Genomic DNA, 15853 nt, shown 5'->3' with positions numbered 1-15853 from the left:
AAAAATCGGATTTTTTGCGTTACGTAATCGTCTTAGCTCACGAAGATGTCGGTTAGACCAAACAGGCTTCCGCCGGGGGCGTGGTAAAATTATTAGGAGCTTTATTTTCGCGATTCTTAAGATTTATAGCATTTTGAAACTTTAAACGCTTTTTGCCCAAAACCATGTATTCAAAATCGGCGAGCAGTAGAACTGGAAAAGTTCACATCCGATTGACTTGAAATCTTCACTGCAGCTTCTTAATTAAATTATCTAGTGAAGTACACACGATTTTAGCGATTGATTAACAACAACAAAAGTTATGAACAATTAAAGTCTATTTTTTTTTGTCGAAAAAGAATTTTTGCTTTCCAAACCGAAGAAAAATTCTAAAAATATAATCATGTGTACTTCACTAGAGACACTTATGTAGATAATGAAAAAAAAAATAGCAATAATTTTTTTTTCTATTCTCCAACAGTTGCTTAATCCAACGATATATTATTTATATACCTTACATCTCAAATGCCCTTTAAAAAAAATCATGGAAATAGCCTTGTTTTTTTTAGAATTTGGTGGATATCACCCCTTAATAGCTGGGGGAATCCCGTTGGGTTCAGAACTCATAATAATTTGCTGATTTCAAAACCCTTCAACAATTTCAGTACGTTTGTTTGGCTGATGTCGATATCTCTATGATATTAAAAAAGGTCGTAGAAAAACGCAACCAAGTTAATTTTTCCGTATATTCTCCTACTGGTCGTTTGAAATAAGAATAGAAAAAACTTATAGTTTTTTCTTTATATATTTTTGAAATATTTTTTTCATCATGATTTGATCAGATCTTCCTTGATTATTTCAAACAAACAAGGTCTCAGATATAGCCTTGTTTTTGATCTGAAAATTTCGATAAAATTTGTTTAATGAATTTTTTTCTCTAGTATTTGATCAAAGAAGGTCGATATTATTAGCTTACTAAAAGTCACTTTCATTTCTTTTGTACGTCTTGTGTGCTATGTGCTCACGATTTCTCAAATTTTTATTTTGTTTAGATGTGAGACGTTCCGATTGTATATTTTCCCGCTACTTTTGGATCGAATTTCTGCCTCTGTCCCCGTTCGTTTTAAGATTTCAAAAAGTTTCGGAGTGAAGTTGCTTGACAGTTTGTTTTCTTTTACAGTACGTTTCGCTACCATTAGATCACCCTCTACCAAGTTGCTTTTTCTAGCTTGCCTACGAGTATCACACAGTTCCGTTGCTTGTAATTTTTTCATCCAATCGCGATCACTCACGCCTTCTGTAAGTAGTGCTGCTGATTCATTAATGCTAGGTAGGGTAAATCATGTATTTTGGACAGGCTAAGGAGTCATTCAGATGAAATTGTAAATATCTCTAGCAAACAAACAAAAAAATGGTATCTGAAAGCATGCAAACAATACCACAAGTATCATTATTCAAACGAGCATGACACTCCACAATATTATCAGGAGATGTTTCTAATAGAGCATTATTTTCGAAAGGTGTTTTAAATATATTTTGGACAGGCAAAATATATTGGGGACATTGTCCAAAATGTATTTTGGACACCTGAGATATTCTTGCATATATTTTGGACATCTGATTTTTTTTCTATATTTTAACGCATTCAATGAAATGTTTCTTACCCTTGAAAGTATGGAACCATTGATATACAACGTGGACAAGATTTGAATCATTCAAGACCAATACCAACCACACCCGCCTCCTCAACTGTAATCAATCGCGCACGAGTGCATCCTTAGGGCATCTTCAGCGGTGGTCTATTTTTGAAACAACTTTATACTAGATTTACACCAGCGAAACCTGAATAGAACCAGCTAATATAGACCAACTTTTCGTTCTCCGCACCGGTGTTGTATATCTTGCTGTTTCAAACCGCTGACATCTGTCACACTGTCAACAATTCAATACCCCATGCTATCAGTTAATGAGACTTGTTATAATGAGAAACACTCAATATTTAACAAACGGAAATTCGATAATTTTTACGCACATTAAACGATTACTTTGGCAAGACACTTTATATCCACAAGACTTTATGGATTTGACGGTTTGACCCAAGCGTCAATGCATTTCTCAGGATGGATTGGTATGATCTAAAATTTCTGCTCCGAAACCCTACTTGGTTTCGGGGGATAGCGAAAAATATTTGATCACGTAGATGTTCATCTCCCGTTTTCGTCTCATCAATCTTTTAAAATCTTGCAGTTCTTCAAACTTGGTTTGGGTTTTGAGGATATTGGGTGGCATTGCGCAGCTCGATTCGAACGATTTTCGCTATTCTCGAGTAGGTCACACACTGCCAGTTATGCTTCAAGCTTAAAAAGGAGCGATGTCACCCCAGCATTTTGAACGTGTTCAGTTCATTGTCTTCGAGGAACATTTTTATGGCCTCTTAAGTTCTCCTCTAGTCCCAATACAATTAAGGCGACAGTTATGGTCTTTCAGAATTCCCCCTTTTGCTGCTCGGTTTTCTTGATGCCAAAAACGACAAACCTGTTCATATTCTGCTTCAGAAAAGCCACAAAAATGAATTGTGAGTTGTCATAAAAAATCTTTGTTTTGTTTATTCCCCAACACTCGCAAAACGCTTATATGGAAATAGCCAAAAATGAGGTGTTCAATTGAAATATGACATTTTACCTACCTATTGGCAGCGTACAAAGGGTTTTAGAACGATCTATTTCTTGTTCCAAAAAATGACAAAAATAGACCAAAACGTATACCAGTTTCAAATTTTTTCAATTTAGATCTGGTATAAAACAAAATTTACACCACCGGTGCAGCAGTGAATTTGAGTTTGTTCCAAAAAAATAGAAAAAACAACGATTTGGACCACAGCTGAAGATGCCCTTATATATATAAACTCTGTAAAAGTCGTTTGGTATTGTGATTTCAGAGAAAAATTAGAATTTTGCGCTCTAACTGACAACCGAAAATGACAATCTCAGACAGCACCGATGAAAATGCGACTCATGAACTTGTTTGTCAAAGCGTATGCACTCTTAATTTACTTCAATTGAAATTGAATAGCATTGAAGCCCCCTTGATTCCTTGCCCGCGACTATGCAGCAGAGGCGCATTGATATGGTTTGCAATCAGAATGTTCTACGAATAAACTAGTTATAATCCATTATTTGATGTTGCTTAAACAGTATGCAATATAACATAGTTTTCATTGACTGGTGAATGACCGCCGGTTAAAACCTCAACAAAAAAATGTGTCGATGAGATAATAGGAAAAAGACCTCTGAATTTCGTTCAGAGATTTAGAGGTACGGCTCAAGAGTTTCGTCTTCTCGAAAAAAGTCACTATTCTAAATTTCTGCACAATCGGACTTCGGGAAGTCGTGCGGGTAAAATTATACTTTTTTACCAATAAAAAAATGTTCGATAAAAAAAAATTGTGATGCCAAATTCCTTAGAGATGCAATAAACGTTAAAATCTAGTGTTTTTTTTTGTAAGATTTGGATCACTGCGACCATTGTTTTGATCTTTTGTGGTAAAAAAAATATTTCTATATTTTTCAGCTGGGAACTCTCTCAGCTTTAATTTACTTTTACCATTGAGGACATTTTTCGAAAAACCGAAGCTTCTGAGCCCTACCGCTAAACGAAATTTGAAAGCCTAGTTTCCCCATAACTTCTGTTGGTTCCAGCTTGAGAATTCCTATGCTTCAGATAGTCTTTTTTTTTTGAAAATTTGTTTCCTGAGATAACATAAATGTCTTCCAGTTCCGCAAAAGTCTACAGCGCATCGTTTCTATGTCTGTCTCCTGCATCTTCAAAATTGAGCTTTATAGACATAGTTGTTAGAGCGGGGGCCTAGTGTGGTTGGTAACGTCTCCGCCAACCACGCTCGACGCCTGGGTTCGAATCCCACCGCCGACATAGGTGTCGATGGTTGTGAGGTGGCGTGATCCACTCACAACCAACCAAACTGGTCTAGATTCAATCCTAGCCGACACCGGGAGATTTTCTGAGGCGAAAAATCTCTGGTATCACGCCTTCCATCGCATGAGGAAGTAAAGCCGCTGGCGCCGGTCCGTTAATAAACGGGTCGTGAGTTAGGGTCCTGGGTGTGGAGTCGCCTCCCTGGGCGTCGGTGATTGGCCACAATAGTGGCGGAACTAGACCGACGGAAAATAAGCGAGAATAAAAAAAAAGACATAGTTGTCCCACGACTTTTATTTTATATATCATGGCATTGTTGTGATAAATACATCAAATCACCAAAAGCATGCGAACTTTAACAAACCCGTACCCGATGTTGTCGTATCATATTCACTAACCGATCTAAAAATAGGCGAAATGGTGCCCATCGCTGATGGCAATAAATCGTACATGCCTTTGATGATAAATATGATATTCTTTGCTCGATCAAGACAAACGAAAACCTATGAAACAAATAAAAAGACTCTAATTAACTAGTGAGGTGTAGAGAATAAAACTTATTCGGATATTTTTGTATTTCAATTACGAACATTTCACTATCCCCAGTTGAACGTGTATCGAGTGCTATTCCTTACAGCACTTTTTTACCAGTGTTTGAGATGTCTGTCAGTTACGAGTGTTGCTTCTTCTTTTTCTTAAAAATACCCTGCATTCTAATTTTTTTGTGAAGGGACAATATATTTTTATTTACCAAACGCTTTTTTTGTATATTGACCACCAGTTGATGTAGTGTCTACGTGTTACCTATTGAACGATTCATTTTCAATTTAAAAAAACATGCAGCGGTGTAGTCAGGGGAGTGATATAAGGGTTCAAAATACTCACAGAGCCTCAAAATCTGAGTAGTTTTTCTTTGCGTAATCCTTTTTGAGATTATATAACACCAAAGTAACTCCAATCTGATAAAGACGGTAAACAATGAGCTGTCAGAATGAACAAAGCGCTTGCCTGGCAATGTGAAATTTTTTGAAACGCTCTTTTTTTGTTTCACAGATCAAAATGATGTCCAAAATATATTTCTTCTCATTTTTTTGAATACATGTTGGACAGTACAAATTTTAGAGTTTTGAATAATTTTCTAAGAGTAGTAAGTAAACAAATGTGTGTTAACCTAATAAAAGTGCGGTAAGTCAACTGATTTGACGGTGTTTCTGTTTTATTTAGATTTATAGCTTCTTGAAGTACAGTCGGTTTTCCTCTGTTCCTCTTGGTTTTGACTGAAAAATGGAAGTCTTGAGTCAACAAATTTTAAGTTATGATTTTTTTGTGTAATTTGAAACATTTTGTCTAGATTACCATACAGCCTTGAAAACGACAGTTCAGATATTGGTTTAGAATAGCAAAATAATACCATACCAGTCTCACCTTCAACCGCACGGTGTAGGAGTAGCCATATTTTTCTCAAGTATTTTGAGAATGGGCAGACATTTATGGCCGCAGACAGCCTCCAAATATGCTGCATAGAGAATGGTGGAGAGGTCCATCCTCTACTTACCCCGGCTTTAAGGTCGTCGTTAAAAAAGCAAAATATAAGGTTGAAGTTTTTGATAAGCTACTGAATAATTTCCTTTCTTACGTCTTCAGTGTTTCGCAATACGTGCTGAATAAAATTATTCCGAATTAGACCGTGCATTTAGCATATTGGAAAAGTGGTATTGAGAAACGGAAGTTTCCAATTTCATTACAAAAGTGACTTGACGGAAGACGACGGCGATGAAAAGAGGTACAAACTGTTTTAAGCTAAGCAACTGAAAACGATTTCTTCTGAGTTTTGACAATTTCAACTTGAATGATCATTCGAAGTGGGCAGATCATCCACAGGAAATAAACTCCTTACAGAAAGCAGCATTGCTCAAGGCTATTATTCTTCTGATTGAAGAAACCAATAACCTTTTGGGAACAAAGTTTCAGAAAAAGTTGCAGTTTCAGTGTCTATTCAAAATTACCTTTTGTGTGAAATTTATTTGAAACAACCTTGCATTAAGTAATAATTTGATAATTTTTTAAAGCAAGAAGCTTGAAGAACAGTACCAAATATTTGTTATATGGATTGAAGAAAAAAATATGGCCACACTCAGGCAAAACATTTGGTGGGACTGATATGCGATTATTTTTAAGATGGGACAATTTGACCTTATATTTTTTACTGATTTTTTCCAAACAAAACATACTTTTTTGTTTCCTTAATCGATAGTAAAGCAAGAAATAGATGGATTCTGATACTTAACTCAAAAACGATAAAAATCTATATAAGACTGGTATGCGATTATAGGCAGCATACTGGTATGAAGATTATATGTTTTAATTACGCATTAAAAGCTGATAATATACCCAGCCTGTCCAAAATATATGCATGTCCAAAATATATTATCTACCCTAGTTTATCTCTCTAGATTCTGCCAAACATTGAGCTTGAGGGTGCTATTTCTGTTATGGTATGGGGCGTTGAATTATACATAAGTAGAAAATTTCTTTGGTCCCATTTCCAGTCCTTTTGGCTTGTTTCTTGACTTATGCGCATACGCTTTAAAATAGTGTTTTTTTGAAGGGGGGAATTCATTAGTAGCTTAAGTATTTATGATAAATATTAGTAAATAATGAGTATGTGTGTCCAATTACAAATGGTGACTTCTCAACACTGTTAGAAATTTGCAATTTTAATTGTTAGGATTTGTTTGCTTTCGCAATTAGGACTTATCATTCGTAGGGATTTAAACCTACTTGTCAGAAAAGGGGAAGTAAACTTACAACTAACTTAATTGCTAACTTATTGGCTATAAAGAGGGCTTATCGTAGCAATTGAGGATTGCAACGATTTTTGTCGAAAATTGTTAATAATTTCATTTGACATAGCTTCTAATGGTTCAACACCAGTAAGTCTATGTAATTCGAGTGTATCAAACCAAGGAGGACGCTTCAAAATCATTTTCAGAGTTTTATCTGAATCCTTTAAAGCGTTTTCTTCCTTGTTGAACAGTAACTTGGCCAGATCGGTAAAGCATAAAGCATTGCTGATCTAAAAATTTGTTTGTAAATCAAAAGTTTGTTCTTTAAACAAAGTTTAGAATTCTTGCCAATGAGAGGATTAAACATCTCTTATATTTGATGCACTTGGCTTGTATACTCTCAATGTGCTCTTTGAAAATATTTTTTTTATCGTAAATTAGTCCCACATACTTAACCTTGTCAGACCAACTTAAATAACCTCATTCATCTTGACAAAGTGATTATTGTTTGGCTTGAGGAAAGAAGCCCTAGGCTTATGCGGAAGAATTATCATTTGAGTTTTAGAAGCATTGGGAGAGATTTTCCAGTTTTGCAAGTAGGAAGAAAAAATATCTAAACTTTTCTGCAATCGACTGCATATGACACGAAGACTTTTTCCTTTTACGGAAATGCTTGTGTCATCGCAAAACAATGACTTTGTGCGTCCTGGAGGCAAATTAGGAAGATCTGAAGTGAATATGTTGTAAAGGACTGGACCCAAGACAGAACCTTGAGGCACACCTGCTCTGACAGGAAATCTATCAGATTTTGAATTCTGATAGTCAACCTGCAGAGTTCGATCAGTAAGATAATTTTTTTAAATTTTGATTAGGAAAATTGGGAAGTTAAAAGTTTGCGATTTCGCAATCCAACCTTTATGCCAAACACTGTCGAATGCTTTTTCTATGTCTAAAAGAGCAGCTCCAGTGGAATAACCTTCAGAATTGTTAGCTCGTATCATATTAGTAACTCTGAGCAATTGATGAGTTGTGGAATGCCCATGGCGAAATCCAAACTGTTCATCTGCAAAAATTGAATTCTCGTTGATGTGTGACATCATTCTGTTAAGAATAATTCTCTCAAACAGTTTACTTATTGAAGAAAGCAAACTGATTGGTCGATAACTTGAGACTTCAGCTGGATTCTTCTCCGGTTTTAAAATTGGAGTAATTTTTGCATTTTTCCATAATTTGGGAAAATATGCAATTTTGAAGCAGCAATTGAAAATTTTTACTGAAAATTCCATTGTGCTCTCAGGAAGATGTTTGATTAGTATATTAAAGATTCCATCGTCACCAGGTGCTTTCATATTTTTGAACTTTTTAATAATTGATTTCATCTCATTCAAGTTAGTTTCAATTATTTCTGCAGGTAAAAAGTTCTGGGAAGAAATTAAATCAAATTGACGTGTGACTTCATTTTCAATTGGACTCACAAAATTCAAATTTGAGTTATTAACACTCTCAAACTGCTGAGCACGTCTTTGAGCCTTTTGTTCATTGGATACAAGAAAACGTTCATCATCTTCTAAAACTGGAATAAGCTTTGAAGGTTTCTTAAGTATCTTCGACAGCTTCCAAAAGGGTTTTGAATATGGTTTCAAATTTTGAACTTTAGTCTCAAACTTTTGATTTCTCAAAAGAGTAAATCTATGTTTAATCTTTTTCTGTAAATCTTTATAAATAGTTTTAAAAACAGGGTCACGAGAACGTTGATATTGACGTCTGCGGACATTTTTCAAACGAATTAGAAGTTGAGGATTTTCGTCAATTATTGGTGAATCAAATTTCACTTGAGCCTTTGGAACAGAATAACTACTGGCATCAACAATTGCACATTTTAATGCTTCCGAAGCGGAATCAATATTCACTTCGTTTTGCAAATCAAGCTCATTATTGAAATTTTTCTCAATATGAGTTTTGTATCTTTCCCAATTAGCCTTGTTATAATTAAAAACAGAGCTCAAAGGGTTTAAAACTGATACATGTGATAAAGAAAAAGTTATTGGAAGATGGTCAGAATCAAAGTCAGCATGTGTGATCAATTCACTACATACATGACTTTGTTTTGTTAGCACCAAATCAATTGTTGGTGGATTTCTCACAGAAGAAAAGCATGTAGGACTATTCGGAGACAAAATAGAATAGTATCCTGAAGAACAATCATTGAATAAAATTTTGCCATTGGAATTACTTTGAGAATTATTCCATGAACGATGTTTAGCGTTAAAATCGCCCATTATAAAAAAATTCGAACGATTTCTGGTGAGTTTTTGTAAATCACCTTTAAAATAATTTTTATGCTCGCGTGTGCATTGAAATGGTAAATATGCTGCGGCAATAAATAAAATCCCAAGTTCAGTTTGAACTTCAATTCCCAAAGTTTGAATAACTTTCGTCTCAAGATGGGGAAGAGCACGATGTTTGATTCGGTGATGAATAACAATTGCAACTCCACCGCCGGAACCCTGAATCCTATCATATCTATGAACCACGTAATTGGAATCATATTTTAATTTGATGTTAGGTTTCAAAAATGTTTCAGTAATAATTGCAATGTGCACATTATTTTCTGTTAAAAAATTGAAAAGCTCATTCTCATTGGCCTTCAATGAGCGAGCATTCCGATTTAAAATTTTGATTGTTTAAATTTTAAATTTGAAACAATTTGAATTATAAAATTTGTTCCAATTTGAATAGCTTCAAACATGGATATTGCCTGCAACATGGCGTTCATAAGATCGAACATTGCCTGTTGCAGAAAAGAAAGTTATGCCGTATTAGGCCCCAAGCAGTTGACATCAGAAAAAATATTTTCGGTAGTAATATTAGCTGGGCTAATCAATGTATTTTGATTTTCTACCGGTTTTTGTATACCTCATATGTTAACGGTCATTTTCGAATTACCAACATTAGGTGAAACGAACTACCTGCTACCTGTGCATACGTTGAACGGGTATGCAAAGAAGTAGAAAAATTGGCTGGTACAGCGGGGGTTGGAGAATTATGTTTTGAAGTTTGTTTTGGTTGGGAAATTGAATTTTTTTACCGTGCCTTGCCTTAATAATGGCTAAACGGACTGGGCATTCGTAAAAATTTGACATATGGTTGCCGTTACAATTGGCGCACCGAAATGTTTTACTCTCTTTCACAGGACATGTATCCTTTTCGTGAGAGTTTCCACAATAAAGGCACGTTTGGTCCATGTTACAAAAATTAGATCCATGGCCATACCGTTGGCAAGTGCGGCATTGGGTGATATACTATTCACCTCTGCCAAACTTCCTATAAATTTCCCACTTTACACGCATATTATTAAAAGCATGTGCTTTTTCAATAAATTTTAATTTGTTAATCTCACTGCGGTTAAAATGAATTAAATAACGGGTGTTAAATAAAAAATGAGAATTTTTTCAATCACTTATAAAAAAAAATTTTTTTTTCATCGATTTCAGTATTTTTTATTAACAACATAATGTATTTTCACAAAAAAAATATCAGTGAATGTTTGAGTAAGGACCGTGGTCTGCTGTTCGACGCAACTTTGTTGCGATGCTCTCACAAGAACGTTGTACGGTACTTACGTCCATTTTCCGGATACAATTCCGGATTCTTATAGTCAGTTGCTTCGTATCCTTGGCCCTCTAATTGTTTTTATATACTAGGGCACTGAGTGAGCCAAAGAAATCCTCTATTGGGCGGCACTGGGGCAAGTTTGTTGGGTTACGAACATTCGGCACGAACGGTATCTTTTTCTCCTCAAGATACGCCAGCGTCTTCTTGGCGTAATGGGAAGACGCCTTGTCTGGCCAGAAGACGTACTTCCCATCCGCGTGATGCTCGTTCAGGAACGGCAGCAGGATTTTATCGAGGCACTCTTCTTGATAGATTTGTTGGTTGATTGCCAGACCGCTCGGCTTAAACCAAGGCTTTGAATTGACCCGGTCGGAAATGGCGATGTACAACATAACCTTTTTTCAAACTTGTGCTTGAACTTGTGTTTCACTTCAGGCGGTGTGGATGACTTGTCGCTGGAGTAGTAATTATCATTTCCTGGAATATGCGTTTTGGACAGCGGAAAATAGCTTTCGTCGTCCAGAACGAAAGACGTCCCGCGGTATTTTTTGGTCATCCACCGACACTGTGTTTTAACCGTCTCAATCTGCTCCTTCGTGTACTCCGGCGACCTCGTCTTCTTCCTGCAGACGATTCCTTTCATCTTGAGGGTCCGATGGATCAATACGTGGTAGCAGCCATATTTCCGACCGGCGTCACGCAGGCTGCGTCCTTGTTGTCAAACAGCTTCTTTAACGATGTCTTCCTCTGCTTCGTCATTATCGTCACCGGACGACCACTTCCGACCTTCCGCTCTACGTTCAGGGAACCCAGGATACGATATACCGTACTGAAAGGTACATTTTCTTCCTTAAAATGTGTCACCGTGAACTTTTTTCCTTGCTGGAAATGCGTTTCGTAGAACCGTACAATGCGTTCGCAGCTCGTAGAACCATACAATGCGTTCGCAGTTTGAATTTAGTCAAAGCAAAGATGGCGTCGAAACAGCACGTGCTGTTTCGACGCCATCTTTGCTTTGACTAAATTCAAACTAGCAAAACTAAACACGCCTACTGTTTCTAGGGAGCCCAAAGAGCAATTTTCTTGAAGAAAAAAAATTTTACGCTCTGTATTTGAGTTACTGAAAGGTATTAAAAAAATTCTCATTTTTTATTTAACACCCGTTAATTAACAAGGGAAATTCCAGTTCTCTGACTGTTTTCGCCTCGTGATGTTTGTTTCATTAGAATTACTTGGGTAGGGGCTATGCCAAGTAATTCTGTCAAAGCAATTTTGATCTCATCAACGGTTTGATCGTTGGTGAGACCTTTGAACCTTGAACGGCTTGGCGTTCTTGATGTCGTAGGTAAAAAAATTGTACATCTTGTCAGCTAAATATTGAACAAGACGATCACGACCCTTTATTGAGTCAGCTATTAAGCGGCATTCACCTCTAAGGCCAATTTGATAGGTAACTTTAACGTCAGAAACAAACGTTGAAAATTCCTTTTTGAAAATATTAAAATTCAGAAGAAATATTTACCACATTTTTTATAGTATCATTACTAATAATTTCCATATCACCGGCTTCTTGCTCAGGCAAAATATCAAACATGTTATCACTGCAGACACTCGAATTGTCCGAGAGAGAGAATGCTCTCTTTTTCTCCTAGTAGTCATGCGCGGTTTCTTTTTTCGCCCTGTCATTTCAGGTGATACGAAAAAAGTTAAAACAAATGTTAAATTATGAAGCAGGTAGTCTTGAAAAAAACTGACGGGAAATAATTTTCAGGTAGTCTTTAAAAGACACACTGACAAAAAACAATCTTTGAAGCTATAGGCAGCCAATGGCCAGTCCACAAGCAACCAAATACACGTCTGATCTGTAGGACAGTTGAAGACGCACTGGCGTTGATGAGCTAAATGTTGCCAAAACCACCTTAATAAAAATCGTACAAAGAGAAGCCTTTGAGGATGGAATCAAGCAGTTGGCAGCAGGTAAACAAATGTCTAAAAGGTCCAGTCTCAGATTTTTGAACCCATTTTTGGATATGGCTGGTGTGATATGAGTTGGTGGCCGGCTCAGACTTTCCGATGAAGGATATAATTTCAAGCACCCAATACTACTACCTGGATTTCATTACCTACCCGTTTATTGTTGATGTCAATCCATTTAAAAATCCTAGGGTAAATATGTATTAAAGCTTATATAGCAATATTCGTGTGTTTTAGCACTAAGGCTGTGCATATCGAGTTAGTGGGTGATTTGAGCACAGCATCCTTCATGTCCGCACTTAGACGCTTTATTGCCAGACGTGGTTGCCCGCAACAGATTTTGTCGGACAATGGTATAATTTTTGCCGGTGCCAAAAATGAACTGCATGGCCTGTATCAAATGCTTACGAACCGTACCGAAAATAACCGTATCGCTAATAGTCTCGCAACGGAGGGAAACACTTGGCATACTATACCACCACGTGCGCCAAACTTTGGCGGCCTAGGGGAGGCTACTGTGAAGGTGGCGGAAATTCATCTCCGTCGTCAGCTGGGAAATACAACGCTATACTACGAGGATTTGGTGACGATATTAACCCTGGGCTGTATGAACTCTCGGTCATTAGCCCCATTGTCTGAGGATCCCAATGACATGGAAGTCATTACACCGAGTCACTTTCTTTTCGGTTCATCTTTACAAGCTATACCTGATTTAGATTGGAAAAATGTGCCGATCAATAGACTAAACCGCTTTCAATTTGTGCAACAAAGAGTGCAACAATGTTGGTGCCGCTGGAGAAGCGAATACCTGAAGAAGCTTCAGCGACAATACTCTATAAATCAGGAAAAGGTTTACCTCAAGATTGGTCAGCTGGTAATTCTGAAGGATCAGCTTTTGCCACCCACTCAATGGCCATTGGCGCGTATTAAAGCGCTTTACCCTGGACGAAATAATATTTCTCGAGTTGTATTGCTCGAAACATCATCTGGAGTATTCAAAAGACCATAGTGCAAGGTGTGTCAGTTACCTTGTGCATTCGACGAGTATGACCAAACCAGCGCAACCCCCAACCATGCTGGAGACGTCGCGGATTCTTCGGAGCAAGCAGTTTATGATTAAAAATTAAGTACAATTGTGTAATAATTCATTTCAGGTGGCCGGTCATGCTAGATCAGTGGTTTTCAACCTTCTTCAGTTCATGCACCCCCTTTTGATAATTTTTACAAGCTTTTCCCCCCCTATGGGCACCATGAAAGAAAAGCTGTAGTAATTAAAAAATATAAGGCTTTTTAAACTTTAATTTTGACCAGGTTTCAAGCAGGAGCAGGAGAACACCAATACACGGGCATACAATTCAGCATCTCTTGTGAAGGTGTGTGTGACGATTTATCGTTAACAAGCACATTTGAAAAAAAATGAAAAAAATGTCGCACCACCGTCAATCACAAAAGCTCATTACATGTGAAATTTTTCCACTCACAATTCCCCCCTGCAACGGTTAAATTCTACCCCGGTTGAAAACCGCTGTGCTAGATTCTATATTATTTCTAAGATTATTGATAGCTAAAATCACCCAAATTAGAGTCCATCTCAATTTAACGTATTTTGTAAATGCGCCCTAAAAGATTGCGATCGCATCGCAGCTTTCTACAGCTTCCGACTGTGTTCTCTTTGATAATGACCCTTGATCCCTCGAGACCGGTCACTATACCCGCGTGTGCAAATAAATCCCGTTGAAAAATATATACTGAAAAGTTAACAAAAATTGTAGTTTGATTACACAATACAAGTGGTTTTTTTTGTTAAGGAATTAGAATTACGTTGTCCAAGTGGTTTAATTTGGTGATACCCCAACGCAACAACACCTGTGATCTATCCAAGACGATTCAAGCAACTAGCTGAATGTACCCAGCCTCACTCGTGTAAAAGTTTCTGCTTTTTCTATAACTTTCTATATTTTTATTTACTTTTCACCAATCTCTCATTTCAAATATTTATTTCTATTTCAGTTACAAACTTGTTCATATGCCACATTTTTTGTTTCTCCATCAGGAGCTAAAGTTAATAAAATAATTATAATAATAAATAATTTGGACGAACTGTTTAAAGAGCATCGAACAGAATAAAGAAGTATTTACTCTCGATTTCTTTTCTTTTTTTTTACCTCATTCATATACTCTTCTCAACAGTTCTAAATATTGTTTTTCTACGAGTTTTGAAGATATTCACTAATTTGAAACTAAGTTTTGCGATGTGAAAGAAAATTTAAATAAAAATCTGTATGTTTTTGCCTTTCTCCTAGAAAGATATAGCAATCACTGGAAAAACCAAAGGTATAAAAGTGGTCCCAATGGCCGAATGTCATATACCACTTAACCCCTTTCGACGAACTAAGCATTTTCTGTATGTATGTGTGTATGTGTGTGTGTATGTGTGTGTGTGTATGTGGAACTTTTTTTTCTCACTCACTTTTCTCAGAGATGGCTGGACCCATTTTCATGGAATTAATTTCAAATGAAAGGTCTAGTTGCGCCATAGGTTGCTATTGAATTTCATTGTAATCGGATTTTTGGTTTTGAGGTTATGTATCAAAATGTAAAAATCACGAAACATCAATATCTCAGAAACCACACAACCGATTTCAATACAACTGGTTTCAAATGATTGGTCTGTCCCCGGAACCCTTAACTTTTGAATTTCGTTATGATTGAACATATGGTTCAAAAGTTATGTAAAGAAAAGTTATCCTGAGGTTGTTTAAACTCACTCATTTTTCTCAGTGATGGCTGAACCGATTTTCACAAAATTAGTGTCAAATGAAAGGTCTAGTTGCCCCATAGGTTGCTATTGAATTTCATTGCAATCCGATTGTAACTGTGTCCGTTGTTCATAAAAATGTGGAATCACATAATGAAAGTAAACATATTGACTTTCTCCTAACGATCACTGGTTAATTGAAGGTAGAAAAATGATCCAAATGGCCGAATGTCATATACTACTCGACTCAGTTCGACGAATAAGCATTTTCTGCATATATGCATGTATAGGTGTATATGTTTGTGTGTGGGTGTGTACGTGTCTATGTGCACCTTTTTTTCGCACTCACTTTTCTCAGAGATGGTCTGACCGATTCTTCCTATCTTGGTGTCAAATGAAGGGTCTATTTGCCGCTTAGGTTGCTATTGAATTTCATTGTAATCAAACTTTTAGTTGTGGCGCTGCGTCAGAATGTGAAAAACGGTTTTATAACTCAGAAGCTATGAAAATAGTAGAATTCAAATAAATGAGCTTTTAAACCCTTAAACAATGAATTTCATAATGTTTAAACATGTGGTTTGAAAGTTATAGAAAGAAACGTAACCCGCAGACTGTTTAAAACTATAGCTACGGTCAAAATATGTGGCCTCAACATCATTTAAATTTGATATTATACTATTTCAATGTTTGCGGCCTTGTTCAGGATTGAAGTTGAAATAAATAGTCATTTCTATCATTTCACTTTTTGCCTTTCTCCTAGAAAGGTATAGCAATCACTGCAAAAACTAAAGGTTTAAAAGTGCTCAAA

The 15853-nt window shown here is 36.5% G+C and overlaps 1 protein-coding gene across 1 annotated transcript in view; it reads left to right on the top strand.

Moving 5' to 3' along the window:
- LOC129727465 (acyl-CoA synthetase short-chain family member 3, mitochondrial) overlaps window positions 1-15853 on the top strand; it is a 279456-nt gene that overhangs the window by 64379 nt on the left and 199224 nt on the right. The gene's annotated exons all lie outside the window — the stretch shown is intronic.

Source organism: Wyeomyia smithii, chromosome 3 (assembly GCF_029784165.1).
Source record: "Wyeomyia smithii strain HCP4-BCI-WySm-NY-G18 chromosome 3, ASM2978416v1, whole genome shotgun sequence".
Classification (NCBI taxonomy): Eukaryota; Metazoa; Arthropoda; class Insecta; order Diptera; family Culicidae; genus Wyeomyia; species Wyeomyia smithii.
The sequence above is the reverse complement of the archived record's forward strand: the minus strand, read 5'-3'. Positions and strand labels throughout refer to the sequence as shown.